Source organism: Ovis aries, chromosome 16, assembly GCF_016772045.2.
Source record: "Ovis aries strain OAR_USU_Benz2616 breed Rambouillet chromosome 16, ARS-UI_Ramb_v3.0, whole genome shotgun sequence".
Classification (NCBI taxonomy): Eukaryota; Metazoa; Chordata; class Mammalia; order Artiodactyla; family Bovidae; genus Ovis; species Ovis aries.
This window is the reverse complement of record NC_056069.1, coordinates 5,619,770-5,635,484: the sequence shown is the minus strand read 5'-3', so window position 1 is coordinate 5,635,484 and position 15,715 is coordinate 5,619,770.

Below are 15,715 nucleotides of genomic sequence, written 5' to 3'. Positions count from 1 at the left end.
CATCTTTGCTGAGGTATCTGTCAAGGTCTTTGGCCTGTTTTTAAATGGATTATGTGTGTTCTTACCATGGACTTTTAAGAGTTCTTTGTATATTTGAGATACCAGTCTTTTATCACACGTGCATTTTGCAAATATTTTCTCCCAGTCTATGGCTTGTCCTCTAATCATCTTGACACTGTCTTTTGCAGAGCAAAGTTTCTCATCTTAGTGAAGTCCAGGTTATCAGTTCTGCCTTTGATGGCCCTGTCTTTGGTGTTGTACCTAAAGAAGCATCACTATATGAAAGGTCATCGAGGTTTCCCCCTCTAGTATGGTTCAGACATTTTGTTTATTAATTTTTATTTGTTTATGTTTGGTTGAGCTGGGTCTTCACTAATACACACAGGCTTTCTCTAGTTGTGGCAAGCCGGGGCTACTCTTCATTGTGGTGAGTGGGCTCCTCAGTGTAGAAGCGTCTCCTTCTTAGAGCACAGCCTCAGAGTTGTGGCTCATGGGCTCAGAAGTTGTGGCACGTGAGCTTAGTTGCTGCATGGCATGTGGGATCTTCCCAGACCAAAGACCAAACCTGTGTTCCCTGCATTAGCAGGCAGATTCTTAACCACAGGGAAGTCCTTTCAGGAGTTTTATAGCTTTATGTTTTATATTTAGGTCTATGACCCATTTTGAGTTAATTTTTGTGAAGGGTGTAAGGTCTCTGTCTAGATTCATTTTTTTGATATGTGGATGTCCAGCTTCCAGCACCGTTTGTTAAGAACACTATATTTGCTCCATTGTTTGCCTTTGTTCCTTTTTCAAAGATCAGTTGACTGTATTTGTGTGGGTCTATTTCCGGGCTCTCTATTCTGTCCCATTTATCTGTCTATTCTGCTGCTGTTACCACACTGTCTTGATTACTTTGTAGCTTCCCAGTGAGTCTTGAGGTTGGGTAGTGTCAACCTTCTAACCTCACTTTTTGTCCTTCAATATTGTGTTGGTTATTCTGGGTCTTCTTCTCTCTGTATTAATTTCAGAATGAGTTTACCAATATTCACAAACTTACTTGCTGGAATTTTGATAGGAATTGCATTAAATCTATAGATCAAGTTGGGAAGAACTGACATTTTGACAATATTGAGTGTTCCTTTCTACACACAAACATTTATTTAGTATTTTTATTTCATTCCTCAGAGTTTTGTGGCTTTCCACATATAGCTCAGTCAGCTCAGTTGTGTCTGACTTCTTTGTGACCCCATGGACTGCAGCATGCCAGGCTTCCCTGTCCAACACCAACTCCCAGAGCTTGCTCAAACTCATGTCCATTGAGTTGGTGATGCCATCCAACCATCTCATCCTCTGTCATCCCCTTCTCCTCCTGCCCTCAATCATCTTTCCTAGCATCAGGGTCTTTTCTAATGAGTTAGTTCTTCACATCAGGTGGCCAAAGTATTGGAGTTTCAGCCTCAGCATCAGTCCTTCCTGAATGAATATTCAGGACTGATTTCCTTTAGGATTGACTGGTTTGATCTCCTTGAAGTCCAAAAAAGATATCCTTTTTATTTGGACTCCTTGCAGTCCAAAAAAGATGTCCTTTTTATTATAGGGTCCTGGAATGCAAAAGTAGGAAGTCAAGAGATACCTGGAGTAACAGGCAAATTTGGCCTTGGAGTACAAAATGAAGCTGGCAAACAGTTTTGCCAACAGAACACACTGGTCATAGCAAACAGCCTCTTTCAGTGAAACAAGAGAAGACTTTACACGGTGGTCAATACCAAAACCAAATTGATTATATTCTTTGCAGCCAAAGATGGAGAAGCTCTATACAGTCAGCAAAAACAAGACCAGGAGCTGACTGTGGCTCAGATCATGAATTTCTTATTGCAAAAGCCAGACTTAAATTGAAGAAAGTAGCGAAAATCACTAGACCATTCAGGTATGACCTAAATCAAATCCCTTACAATTATACATTGGAAAGGACAAATAGATTTAAGGGACTAGATCTGATAGACAGAGTCCCTGAAGAACTGTGGATGGAGGTTCATGACATTGTACAGAAGGCAGTGATCAAAACCATCCCCAAGAAAAAGAAAATGCAAAAAGGCAAAATGGTTGACTCAGGAGGCCTTACAAATAGCTGAGAAAAGAAGACAAGCTAAAGGCAAAGGAGAAAAGGAAAGATACACCCATCTGAATACAGAGTTCCAAAGAATAGCAAGGAGAGATAAGAAAGCCTTCTTCAGCGATCAGTACAAAGAAATAGAAGAAAACAACAGAATGGGAAAGACTAGAGATCTCTTCAAGAAAATTAGAGATACCGAGGGAACATTTCATGCAAAGATGGGCTCAATAAAGGACAGAAATGTTATGGACCTAACAGAAGCAGAAGATATTAAGAAGAGGTGGCAAGGATACACAGAAGAGCTATACGAAAAAGATGTTCATGACCCAGATAACCACGATGGTGTGATCGCTCACCAAGAGCCAGACATCCTGGAATGAGAAGTCAAGTGGGGCTTAGGAAGCACCACTACAAACAAAGCTAGGGAAGGTGATGGAATTCCAGTTGAGCTATTTCAAATCCTAAAAGATGATGCTGTGAAAGTGCTGCACTCAATATGCCAGCAAATTTGGAAAACTCAGCAGTGGCCACAGGCCTGGAAAAGGTCAGTTTTCATTCCATTCCCAAAGAAAGGCAATGCCAAAGAATGCTCAAACTACCGCACAACTGAACCCATCTCACACACCAGCAAAGTAATGCTCAAAATTCTCCAAACCAGGCTTCAACAGTATGTGAACTGTGAACTTCCAGATATTCAAGCTGGATTTAGAGAACGCAGAGGAGCCAGAGATCAAACTGTCAACATCCACTGGATCATGGAAAAAGCAAGAGAGTTCCAGAAAAACATCTACTTCTGCTTTATTGACTATGCCAAAGCCTTTGACTGTGTGGATCACAACAAAATGTGGAAAATTATTCAAGAGATGGGAATACCAGACCACCTTACCTGCCTCCTGAGAAATCTGTATGCAGGTCAAGAAGCAACAGTTAGTACTAACTGTTGGAACATGAAACAACAGACTGGTTCCAAATAGGGAAATAATTACTTCAAGACTGTATATTGTCACCCTGCTCATTTAACTTCTATGCAGAGTACATCATGTGAAATGCTGGGCTGGATGAACCACAAGCTGGAATCAAGATTGCCAGGAGAAATATCAATAACCTCCGATGACACCACCTTTATGGCAGAAAACAAAGAAGAACTAAAGAGCCTTTTATGAAAGTGAAAGAGGAGAGTGAAAAAGTTGGCTTAAAGCTCAACATTCAGAAAACTAAGATCATGGCATCCGGTCCCATCACTTCATGGCAAATAGATGGTCCATGGAGTCACAAAGAGCTGGACATGGCTGAGTGACTTTCATTTCACTCAACAACAAATAAGTAAAATTCAAAGTTAAAAACACAGTACTATAGTCCATGGACTTCTCCAGGCCAGAATACTGGAGTGGGTAGCTTTTCCCTTCTCCAGGGGATCGTCCCAATCCAGGAATCGAACCCAGGTTTCCCACATTGCAGGCGGATTCTTTACCAACTGAGCTAAATACAGAGGAAAGCAATTAACTTTTATACATTAACATTGTGTTGTGAAACCTGCTGTATTTGCTTATTAATCCCAGAATGGATGCTCTTTCTTAAAGAGGGATCACAAACTGTTCAAATCCTTGCTATGGGGGCAGTGTTCAGGATGCTGCTGCCCCCCAGGACTTGTGGGAAGAACAGTGTCTCCTGCAGGTCCACACACTACAGGAAGGGGTTGACCCCTTAGGGAGGGCTAGGACCCCAGTCAGGGCCAGAGCAGAAGACAGTTCTAGAAGTAGAAATGAAAGTTACAGAATTATGCTCAACAACTGAAAATGTCATCAAGCACCACTCTGGTGCCAGGCCCTGTTGCTAAGAGACTTCATGAGCATAATTTTATTTAACCCTCATAGCAAGCCTGTGGGGCCAGTTTGATTGTGAGCTGTGTTTTGCCCAAAGAGATGCTATGGGTACCCAAGAGCACCACATAGGTAAATAGAACTGGGATTTGAGGTCAGGTCTCCTGAGAGAAAGGAGGAGCCTAGGGAGTCAGGAGAGAGGCAGTGCCGGGTGGCTGTATGGGTAGGTCAGGGCCTGCTGCGTTGGTTTCTGATGAGGCTGTAGCAAATTGCAGCAAACACAGTGGTGGAAACCACGCAAGCGCATATCTTCCAGTGCTAGAGGTCAGCATCCGAACAGTCTCTCTGGGCTGAAGTCAAAGTGGCGGCTCAGTTATATTCTTTCTGGTAGCTTTAAGGGGAGACTATATTCCCTTGTTTGTTTCCCAGTTTATAAAGGTTACCTACATCTCTTGGCTTATGTTCTCTTCCTCCACCTCCAAAGCCAGCAGCACAATATCTTCTCATCTCTCTCACTTTCCACCTCCTTCTTCCATATTTTAAGGACCCTTGTAATTATCTGAATCCACTCCAGGATCACCTCCTCACTTCAAGAGCCTTAATTAACTTCATCATATCTGTGAAGTCCCATTTGCCATATAAGGCAACCTATTCACAAGTTTGGGGGATTAGGGCATGGATATCTTTTCAGTTCAGTTCAGTCACTCAGTCGTTTCCGGCTCTTTGTGACCCTATGAATTGCAGCACACCAGGCCTCCTTGTCCATCGCCAACTCCCAGAGTTCACTCAGACTCATGTCCATCGAGTCGGTAATGCCATCCAGCCATCTCATCCTCTGTCATCCCCTTCTCCTCCTGCCCCTAATCCCTCCCAGCATCAGAGTCTTTTCCAATGAGTCAACTCTTTGCATGAGGTGGCCAAAGTACTGGAGTTTCAGCTTTTGCACAACTCCTTCCAAAGAACACCCAGGGCTGATCTCCTTCAGAATGGACTGGTTGGATTTCCTTGCAGTCCAAGGGACTCTCAAGAGTCTTCTCCAACACCACAGTTCAAAAGCATCAATTCTTTGGCGCTCAGCTTTCTTCACAGTCTAACTCTCACATCCATACATAGCTACTGGAAAAACCATAGCTTTGACTAGACAGACCCTTCTTGGCAAAGTAATGTCTCTGCTTTTGAATATACTATCTAGGTTGGTCATAACTTTTCTTCCAAGGAGTAAGCGTCTTTTAATTTCATGGCTGCAGTCACCATCTGCAGTGATTTTGGAGCCCAAAAAAATAAAGTCTGACACTGTTTCCCCATCTATTTCCCATGAAGTGATGGGACCAGATGCCATGATGCTTTTTAGTTCCTCTTCACTTTCTGCCGGTCTGACTACCACAACTTCCTTGGCCTTCTGTGATCTGTGCCTTTGTTCTGGGACTTGGGGTGAAGTCACTGGGCTGGAGTTGAAGGTAGGGATGTGGCTGGGCTGGCGAATGAAGGGAGGCCATGGAGACAGGTGATCCTGAGGTTGGGCCATCCTCCCTGAGAGGTCTCTGACCAAGACTCTGAAGACAGTTATGCCATCTTTCAAGGAAGGGGTAACTCCTACCCACTGAACCATGCCCGGGGCCACGTGGTAGGGCACAGTTCTTCTCAGGGTTGTCTTCTAGGTCTGTGGTACTGCAGGGAAATGGGGAAGAGCTCAGACAGAGCAGGTGGAGCATCCTGGTGGTTTACATCTGAATAGTGTATCCTTTTGACCTAGAAGTTCCATTCATCTGAGTTTTTCCTACAAACAGATTCACCCATTCATGAAGAGATGTGTACAAACTTAATTATTCCAACTGCGTGCTCAGTTACTCAGTTGTGTTCAACTTTTTGCAGCCCCATGGACTGTAGCCCACTAGGCTCCTTGTCCAAGGAATTTTCCAGGCAAGAATACTGGAGCAGGTTGCCATCTATCTTCAGGAAGTGGGACAGAAAGGTGGCTGCACCCAACTCTGGGGTATGGGGCTTGGCCTGGATTAAGGTCAGAGGAGGCGAACAGTCATTCACACTGAGTATTACACTTGGCTATAGTATCTTGCGGCCTACAGTCAAATTCCCTGAAAAGTTTAACTGGTATTTGTGGTAAGAGGGATTGAATGTCCCTCCAGAAAAGACCACGAGTTCAGTGACTGTAGCTGAATCATTCTACAAAACTCCTTTCCTAAAAGGAACATCCTTTCTGTTGTGGTTATGAGGGCCACATTGATTCTACAAGAATGGTTGCTTTTTTATTTTGTGTTGATGGATCCCCAAATGGCTCCGTGGTAAGGAATCTGCCTGCTAATGCAGGAGATGCAGAAGACATGGGTTCGCTATCGGTCAGGAAGATCCCCTGGAGGAGGAGATGGCAACCCACTCCAGTATTCTTGCCAGGAAAATTCCATGGGCAGAGGACCCTGGCGCACTGCAGTCCATGGGGTCACAAAGGGTCGAACACAACTGGACATGCACGTGGTTTATGTTGATGGCCATAATTAATCAATCATTAATTATTTGTTCACCTAACTTTTACTGAGCTTGTTTTCTGCAACAGGCCCTGGGCTGGGCACTGAGACTATGGAGGATAACGCACAGCTGCTGCTTTCATGGGGCTTATAGTCTAAAGGGAGGACCAGGTCCAGTTATAATGCCATGAGCTAAGGGCTAAGATGGGAGAGGGGGAATCTTTCTACATGGGGCTGTGGAGCCTGGAAGAGGGGTCCTGAAATTTAGCTGAGGGTTCTGATCTCCAACCTTCAGGAAGAATAGAAGTAAGCCTGGAGAGGAGAAGGGAGAAGGAAACAGCATTTGGAATGATGAAACAGTGAAGGAATATAGAATGCTTCGTGGACTAACTTTACTTAAGGTTAAGCCTGAAAACACTAACAACAAAGCCTGCAAACGCTAACCCTGCCTAATAATATCCCACATTCCTTGACTTCCTGCTGTGTGCCAGGCATTGAGCCAGCAATTAGTTAATCTTCCAAAGAACTCTAGGAAGTAAGCACTAATGTTTTATTTTATGGATGTGTTAATGCTATGGATGTGTTAAAACCCTAACTCCCAATTTGACTGTATTGGGAGATAGGGCTTTTAGGAGATAATTAAGTTTAAATGAGCTCATAAGGTGGGATTTTAATCCAATGGGACTGGGGGCCTTATAAGAAGAGGGAGAGATCTCTCTAGCTTTACGCGCACCCACCAAGGAAAGGTTATGTGAGGACACAGTGAGAAAGCAGCCACCTGCCAGCCAGGAAGAGAGCTCTGCCAGAAGCTGAACCCTTGTACACCTTGATGTCGAAATTTCTGGCCTCCAGAACTGCAAGAAAAGATATCAATATTTGCATTGTTTTTATACCGTCTAGTCTGTGGTATTTGTTATGGCAGCCCAAATTAACTAATATAATTAGTATTATTTTTATTTTCATGATAATCATCATTATTGGTTTAATAGACACTTTTCCTTCCACATTTATTGATATATAATTGACATATAGCACTGAATAAGATAAAAATGCACAGAATAATGATTTGACTTATATACATCAGGAAATTATTATTACCGTAAGTTTAGTAAACATCCATCATCTCATAAAGATACAAAATTTAACAAATAGAAAACATTTTTTTCTTTGTGATGAGAACCCTTAGGATTTATAACTTTCATGTATAACGTACAGAAGCGTTAATTCCATTTATCATGTATATTACATCTCTAGTATTTATTTGTCTTACAACTGGAAGTTGGTACCTTTTGGCGGCTTTCATCCAATTCCCCTTCCCCCCACTCCCCACCTCCTGGTGGCCACAAATCTGATCTCTTTTTGTATAAGATTGCTTTTTCTTTTGTTTTGAAGTTTAACTGACATAGAACACTATGTTAGTTCCCCTTATACGACATAGCTATTTGATATTTCTATACATTTCAAAATGATCACCATGTTAAGTCTAGTCGCCGTCTGTCACCGTACAAAGATATTACATGATTTTTGACTACATTCTCCACACTGTACATTTTATATCCATGGCTCATTTACTTTGCGACTAGAAGTTCCTATACGTCTTAATCCCCTCCGGCTATATCACTCCTTTCCCCACACCCCTCCCTTCTGACAATTTGGTTTCTTCCGATAATTATGACTCTTTTTCTGTTTTGATGTTTGTTCATTGTTTTATTAGATGCCATATATAAGTGAAAATCATATTGTATTTGTCTTTGACTTATTTCACTTAGCCATATACCTTCTAGGATATTCATGTTGTCTCAGATGGCAAGATTTCATTATTTCTTTAGGTTAACATTCCATTGAATGTGTGTGTGTGTGTGGTGGCTCAGACGGTAAAGAATTTGCCCTCAATGCAGGAGACCCGCGTTCAATCTCTGGGTCAGGAAGATCCCCTGGAGGAGAGCATGGCAGCCCACTCCAGTATTCTTGCCTGGAGAATTCCAAGAACAAAGGAGCCTGGTGAGTTACAGTTCATGGGGTTGCAAAGAGTCTACACAACTGAGTGCCTAACATTTTCACTTTCACTTCAAATATATATACATATTCATACTTTATCCATTTCTCTTTTGGTTGGCACTTAGGTTGCTTCCATATCTTGGCGATTGAAAATAATGCTGTGATAAACATTGGGTACATATATCTTTTCTCAGTATTTTCATTTTTCTCAAATAACTATGCAGAAGTGAAACCACTGGCTGGCATGACAGTTCTTCTATTTTTAACTTTTTGTGGAGTCTCCATAGTGTTTTCCATAGTGGCTGCACCAATTTACCTTCCCACCTGCACAAGTGTTCCCTTTTCTCCACATCATCCCCAACACTTGTTACTTGTCTTTTCTATGATAGCCATTCTGACAGGTATGAGGTGGTATCTCATGGTGGTTTTGAGTTGAATTTCCATGATAGTTAGTGATGTTGAGCATCTTTTCATGTGCCCCTTGACAACCTGTATGTCTTCCTCGGAAAAAAGTCTATTCAGAGCCTCTGCCCATTTCTTACTTGGCTTAGTTTATTGTTATTATTATTATTACTTTGGATGTTAAGTTTCATGAGTTCTTTGTATATTTTAGATATTAACCTCTTATCAGACACAGCATTTCCAAGTATGTTCTCCCTTTCCGGAAGCAGACTTTTCACTTTGTTGAGTTTCCTTCACTGTGCAAAAGGTTTTTAGTTTGATGTGGTCTCTTTTGATTATTTTTGCTTTTATTTCCCTTGCCAAAATAGACAGCTCCAAAAAAATATTGCTAAGGTCAATGTCAAAGAGTTTAAGTATGGCCTATGTTTTCTTCTAGAAGTTTTATGGTTTCAGGTCTTACACTTAAGTCTTTAATCCATTTTGAATTTATTTTTGTATATGGTGTGAGAAAGCAGATGACATGATACTATACATTGTTGTTGTTCAATCGTTAAGTTATGTCCGACTCTTTGCAACCCCATGGACTGCAGCTTGCCAGGCTTCCCTGTACTTCACTAGCTCCCAGAGTTTGCTCAAATTTATGTCCATTGAGTCAGTGATGCTATCTAACCATCTCATCCTCTACTGCCCCTTTATCCTTTTGCCTTCAATCTTCCCCAGCATCAGGGTCTTTTCCAGTGAGTTGGCTCACCAGGTGGCCAAAGTATTGGAGCTTCAGCTTCAGTATCAGTCCTTCCAGTGAATATTCAGTGCTGATTTCCTTTAGGATTGACTTGTTTGATCTCCTTGCAGTCCAAAGGACTCTCAAGAGTCTTCTCCAGCACCACAGTTTGAAGGTATCAATTCTCAGCCTTCCTTATGATCCAGCTCTCACATCAGTACATAACTACTGGAAAAATCATAGCTTTGACTATATGCACCTTTGTAGGCAAAGTGATGTCTTTGCTTTTTAATACAATGTCTAGGTTTGTCATAGCCTTCCTTCCAAGGAGCAGGCATCTTTTATTTTCATGGCTATACTATCTATAGAAAGTCTTAAAGATATTATTCCAAAATTATCAGAACTCTTAATGACTTTGTTAAAGTCATAGAATTCACAATTAATGTACAGAAATCTTTTTCATTTCTATACACTAACAACAAACTAACAGAAAAGGAAATTAAGGTAATCCCATTTATAATTGCATCAAAAAGAATATAATATTTGGGCAAAAATCTAACTAAGGAGGTAAAAGGTCTGTATTTGGAAAACTGTAAAACATTGATGAAAAAAATTGATAACACAAATGGGAAGATATATCATGTTCATGGATTGGAAGAATTAATATTGTTAAACTGACCAGAAGTCCCAAGGCAGTCTGCAGATTCAATGCAATTTCTTTCAAAATACCAAAACATTTATCACAGAATTAGAACAAATAATTCTAAAATTTGCACAGAAACAAAAAAGACCCCAAATAACCAAAACAATCCTGAGAAAGAACAACAAAGCAGGAAGGACCACACTCCTTGATTCCAAACTATTATTACAATGCCACAGGAATCAGAACAGTGCGGAGGTGGTGTGCAGTCCCTAAGTCGTGTTTGACACTTTGTGACCCTGTGGATTGCAGCACACCAGGCTTCCCCGTCCTTCACTATCTCTTGGAGTCTCCTCAGATTCATGTCCATAGAGTTGGTGATGCTATCTAACCATCTCATCCTCTGCCATCCCCTTTTCCTTTTGCCTCCAACCTTTCTCAGCATCAGGGTCTTTTCCAGTGAGTCAGCTCTTTGCCTCGGGTGGCACAAAAAAAGATACAGATCAGTGAAACAGATTAGACAGCCAGAAATAAATCCATACTTATATGAGTAATTGATCTATGACAAAGAAGACAAAATACACAATGGGGAAAGATAACCTCAGTAATAAATGGTGTTGGGGAAACTGGGCAGCTCTATGCAAAAGAAACAAACTGGACAGGTAGACATTTCTTGACCAACATTCATCTTGCTCCTTCCCTGCTCCACAAGTAGCTGATTCAGGTATCCATTCAATTGGTTGCCTGTACTGCTCTGGCCAGGGTAATTCACCTGTAATTCAAGGGGTGTGTCTGATTTGGTCAGTGACCTTCTAACTCCTGCCACAGTGATTTGATCAGTCTTTTTTTTTTTTTTAATCTTTTCCTGGTTCCTCCCCATTTCCCAGTCTCTGCATATAAGATAACCCAAGACTCAGTCTTTGCATCTCTTTGATTCTCTGCTACACTCCCTGCCCAGGTAATCACAGCCAAATTCATGGATTTAAATCCCATTTCAGTGGTTCTCAACCCCGGTTGCACAATGGAATTACTTGGGTGCTTTTAAAATTCTCAATGCCTGGATATGCCCCACAAGTTCCAGCAGATGCCGAGGACTCAGCATTATAGTTTTTAAAGCTACTCACGTGAATCCACTGAAGTTAGGTTGAAAACCGCTGCTGGAGGCAGGAGATAAAGCAGAGGAACCAGTTAGAAGGCCCTGCAAGACCTGGAGATTATCTGGGACTTTGATGAGGGCAGCAGTAGACATGAGAAGTGGTGGATTCTAGATGTATTTTGAAGCTGGAGTGAACAGGATCTTGTAAACAATTGAAGGTTTGATGAGAAACCAAGAGACAAGTCAAGGACAATGCCAAGGTTTTTTCCTGAGGACTGGAAAGACGGGGAACCCACTCATTAAGATAGAGGACACTACAGCAACAGCAGCTTTGGTGGGGGGGTGGTCAAGAAATTCTAAGTTGGGAGATGAATATTATGATGATCAGGCATCCAAACTGAGACCTGCAGTCAGAAGTTGACTGAAACACGCATATCCAGGGACAGTTTTAAGTCAGAGATGAGGATTTGGCCTATAGACACATGTTTCTTAACTTCAGGTATACACTGAAATCCTGTGGATTCCCAGGGGAACTTTTAAAGATCCTAATTCCCAGAGCCCATTTCCATTTAACTACATCAGAGCCTCTGGGGGTGGGACCCAGGCATCTATATTTTTAAAGCTCTTCTAGTGATTCCAACATGGAAGCAAGACTGAAAACTTCTGCTTTAAAATTAGATCTTATCATTTTTCTCCTCAGAACCTCTATGGACTTCCTATTTTACTCCAAGGAGAAGCCAATATTCTCACCACAGTTCTCAAGGGCTGTTCCACCTGCTGTTCTCCTTACCTCCATGACCTCACTCCTGCACCCTCCTCCTTGGTTTAGACACTTGGCTTCCTTCTTACTCAAAAATATCAGGACATTTCTAAGGGCCTCTGCACAGGCTGTTTGTACATTCCTGACTCAGGGCCTCTGCACAGGCTGTTGGCACTGCCTGGAATACTCTTCCCCCAGATGCCCTCACGGCTCACTCACTCACCTTCTTTGATCCCTGCTTAGACTCCCATATTTCATCAGGCACTCTATCAGATCTAGGCCCTTAAATCTATTTCTCACTTCCACTGTATAATCATAAGGGATTTGATTCAGGTCATACCTGAATGGTCTAGCGGTTTTCCCTACTGATGAACTATGTGCCTGATGAACTATGGACTGAGGTTCATGACATTGTACAGGAGACAGGGATGAAGATCATCCCCATGGAAAACAAATGCAAAAAAGCAAAATGGCTGTCTGGGGAGGCCTTACAAATAGCTGTGAAAAGAAGAGAGGCGAAAAGCAAAGGAGAAAGGAAAGATATAAGCATCTGAATGCAGAGTTCCAAAGAATAGCAAGAAGAGATAAGAAAGCCTTCTTCACTGGTCAATGCAAAGAAATAGAGGAAAACAACAGAATGGGAAAGACTAGAGATCTCTTCAAGAAAATTAGAGATACCAAGGGAACATTTCATGCAAAGATGGGCTCCATAAAGGACAGAAATGGTATGGACCTAACAGAAGCAGAAGATATTAAGAAGAGGTGGCAAGAATACACAGAAGAACTGTACAAAAAGATCTTCACGACCCAGATAATCATGATGATGTGATCACTAATCTAGAGCCAGACATCTTGGAAAGTGAAGTCAAGTGGGCCTTGGAAAGCATCGCTACGAACAAAGCTAGTGGAGGTGATTGAATTCCAGTTGAGCTGTTTCAAATCCTGAAAGATGATGCTGTGAAAGTGCTGCATTCAATATGCCAGCAAATTTGGAAGACTCAGCAGTGGCCACAGGACTGGAAAAGGTCAGCTTTCATTCCAATTCCAAAGAAAGGCAATGCCAAAGAATGTTCAAACTACCGCACAATTGCATTCATCTCACACACTAGTAAAGTAATGCTCAAAATTCTCCAAGCCAGGCTTCAGCAATACATGAACCATGAACTCCCTGATCTTCAAGCTGGTTTTAGAAAAGGTAGAGGAACCAGAGATCAAATTGCCAACATCCACTGGATCATCGAAAAAGCAAGAGAGTTCCAGAAAAACATCTATTTCTGCTTTATTGACTATGCCAAAGCCTTTGACTATGTGGATCACAATAAACTGTGGAAAATTCTGAAAGAGATGGGAATACCAGACCACCTGACCTCCGTCTTGAGAAATCTGTATGCAGGTCAGGAAGCAACAGTTAGAACTGGACATGGAACAACAGACTGGTTCCAAATAGGAAAAGGAGTGCGTCAAGGCTGTATGTTGTCACCCTGCTTATTTAACTTCTATGCAGAGTACATCATGAAAAACGCTGGGCTGGAAGAAACACAAGCTGGAATCAAGATTGCCAGGAGAAATATCAATAACCTCAGATATGCAGATGACACCACCCTTATGGCAGAAAGTGAAGAGGAGCTAAAAAGCCTCTTGATGAAAATGAAAGAGGAGAGTGAAAAAGTTGGCTTAAAGCTCTATATTCAGAAAACGAAGATTGTGGCATCTGGTCCCATCACTTCATGGGAAATAGATGGAGAAACAGTGTCAGACTTTATTTTGGGGGGCTCCAAAATCACTGCAGATGGTGACTGCAGCCATGAAATTAAAAGACACTTACTCCTTGGAAGAAAAGTTATGACCAACCTAGATAGTATATTCAAAAGCAGAGACCTTACTTTGCAGACTAAGGTCCGGCTAGTCAAGGCTGTGGTTTTTCCTGTGGTCATGTATGGATGTGAGAGTTCGACTATGAAGAAGGCTGAGTGCTGAAGAATTGATGCTTTTGAACTGTGGTGTTGGAGAAGACTCTTGAGAGTCCCTTGGACTGCAAGGAGATCCAACCAATCCATTCTGAAGGAGATCAGCCCTGGGATTTCTTTGGAAGGAATGATGCTAAAGCTGAAGCTCCAGTACTTTGGCCACCTCATGCACAGAGTTGACTCATTGGAAAAGACCCTGATGCTGGGAGGGATTGGGGGCAGGAGGAGAAGGGGATGATAGAGGATGAGATGGCTGGATGGAATCACGGACTCGATGGACATGAGTCTGAGTGAACTCCAGGAGATGGTGATGGACAGGGAGGCATGACATGCTGCGATTCATAGGGTCCCAGAGAGTTGGACACGACTGAGCGACTGAACTGAACTGAACTAGACTCCCATAGTTAATGCTGCAACTTGTGCTCTCCATCTCTGCTCTACTTTAGTTTTCTCCAAATTTCTCTCTACTTGGCATGTGCTTGCATACTTAGTCATGTCCAAGTCTTTCCGACTCTTGGGACTGTAGCCCACCAAGCTTCTCCGTCCATGGGGTTTTCCAGGCAAGAATACTGGCGTGGGTTGCCATTTCCTTCTCGAGGGGATCTTCCCGACCCAGGGATCGAACCTGCATCTCCTGTGTCTGCTGTATTCCAGACAGATTCAAAACACCATGTGTTTTACTTGTTTCCTTGCTTTTGTCTATATCCTCCTGCTAGAATATAAGTTCATTCTTGGAACTTTTGCTTGTTTTGTTCATCACCATGCTGGGGTTCTAAAATATTTGTTGAAAGGAAGAATAGCTTAATCCAGTATTCAGCCAAAAAGAGCTACAGGAACTGATTTGGAAATGAATATGTGTTGAAAAAGAATGAAATAATGCCTTTTGCAGCAACTTGGATGGTCCTAGAGATTATAATACTAAGCAAAGTAAGTCGGGAAGAGAAAGACAAATATCATATGATATCACTTACAGGTGTAATCTAAAATATGACATAAATCAACGCATCTCTGAAACAAAAGCAGACAGTGTTTTGTGGTTGCCAGGAGGTGGGGGCAGGGAAGGAAAGAATTGGGAGCTTGGAATTAGAAGAGGCAAACTCTTACATGTAGAATGGATAGACAAGAAGTTCCTACTGCATAGCACAAGAACTATATTCAATACCCTGCGATAAACCATAATGGAAAAGAATATGAAAAAGCATATATATACATATATACGTGTATGTGTGTATAAGTGAGTCACTCTGCTGTAAGTAGAAATTAACACAATAATGAAAATCAACTATACTTAAAAAAAAAATTTTTTTTTCAAGAATTGAGCATGTGACTCCATTTGGGCCAATGAGACGTGAGGGAGGTGGACTGCGGTCTTCTGGAATAGCTGCAAGAAGAGACAGTGTGCGGATATGAAGGCTACCGTTGTCTGGCCATTGTCACCTTGTGCGTGAAGGGAATCTAGATGGAGATCAATGCCATCGCACCAGTAGGTTGGAATTGAAGGTGGGGAGGTTCTAGGTTTGGAAAATCCCTACATTTACCATTTCCTTGTTTCAGCCAGTCTAAATTTTTGGGTTTCTTGTCTTTTTTGTTTGCTTTTATTTTTAAGATTACTAACTGAATGAGAAGTAGTTACAGTGTTTTTAAAACAAATTAAAAGAAATTACTAGAGCCGTGTAACTGAAAGCCAGAATGAGGAGGGCTTCCCTGGTGGTCCAGTGGTAAAGAATTGCCCTGCC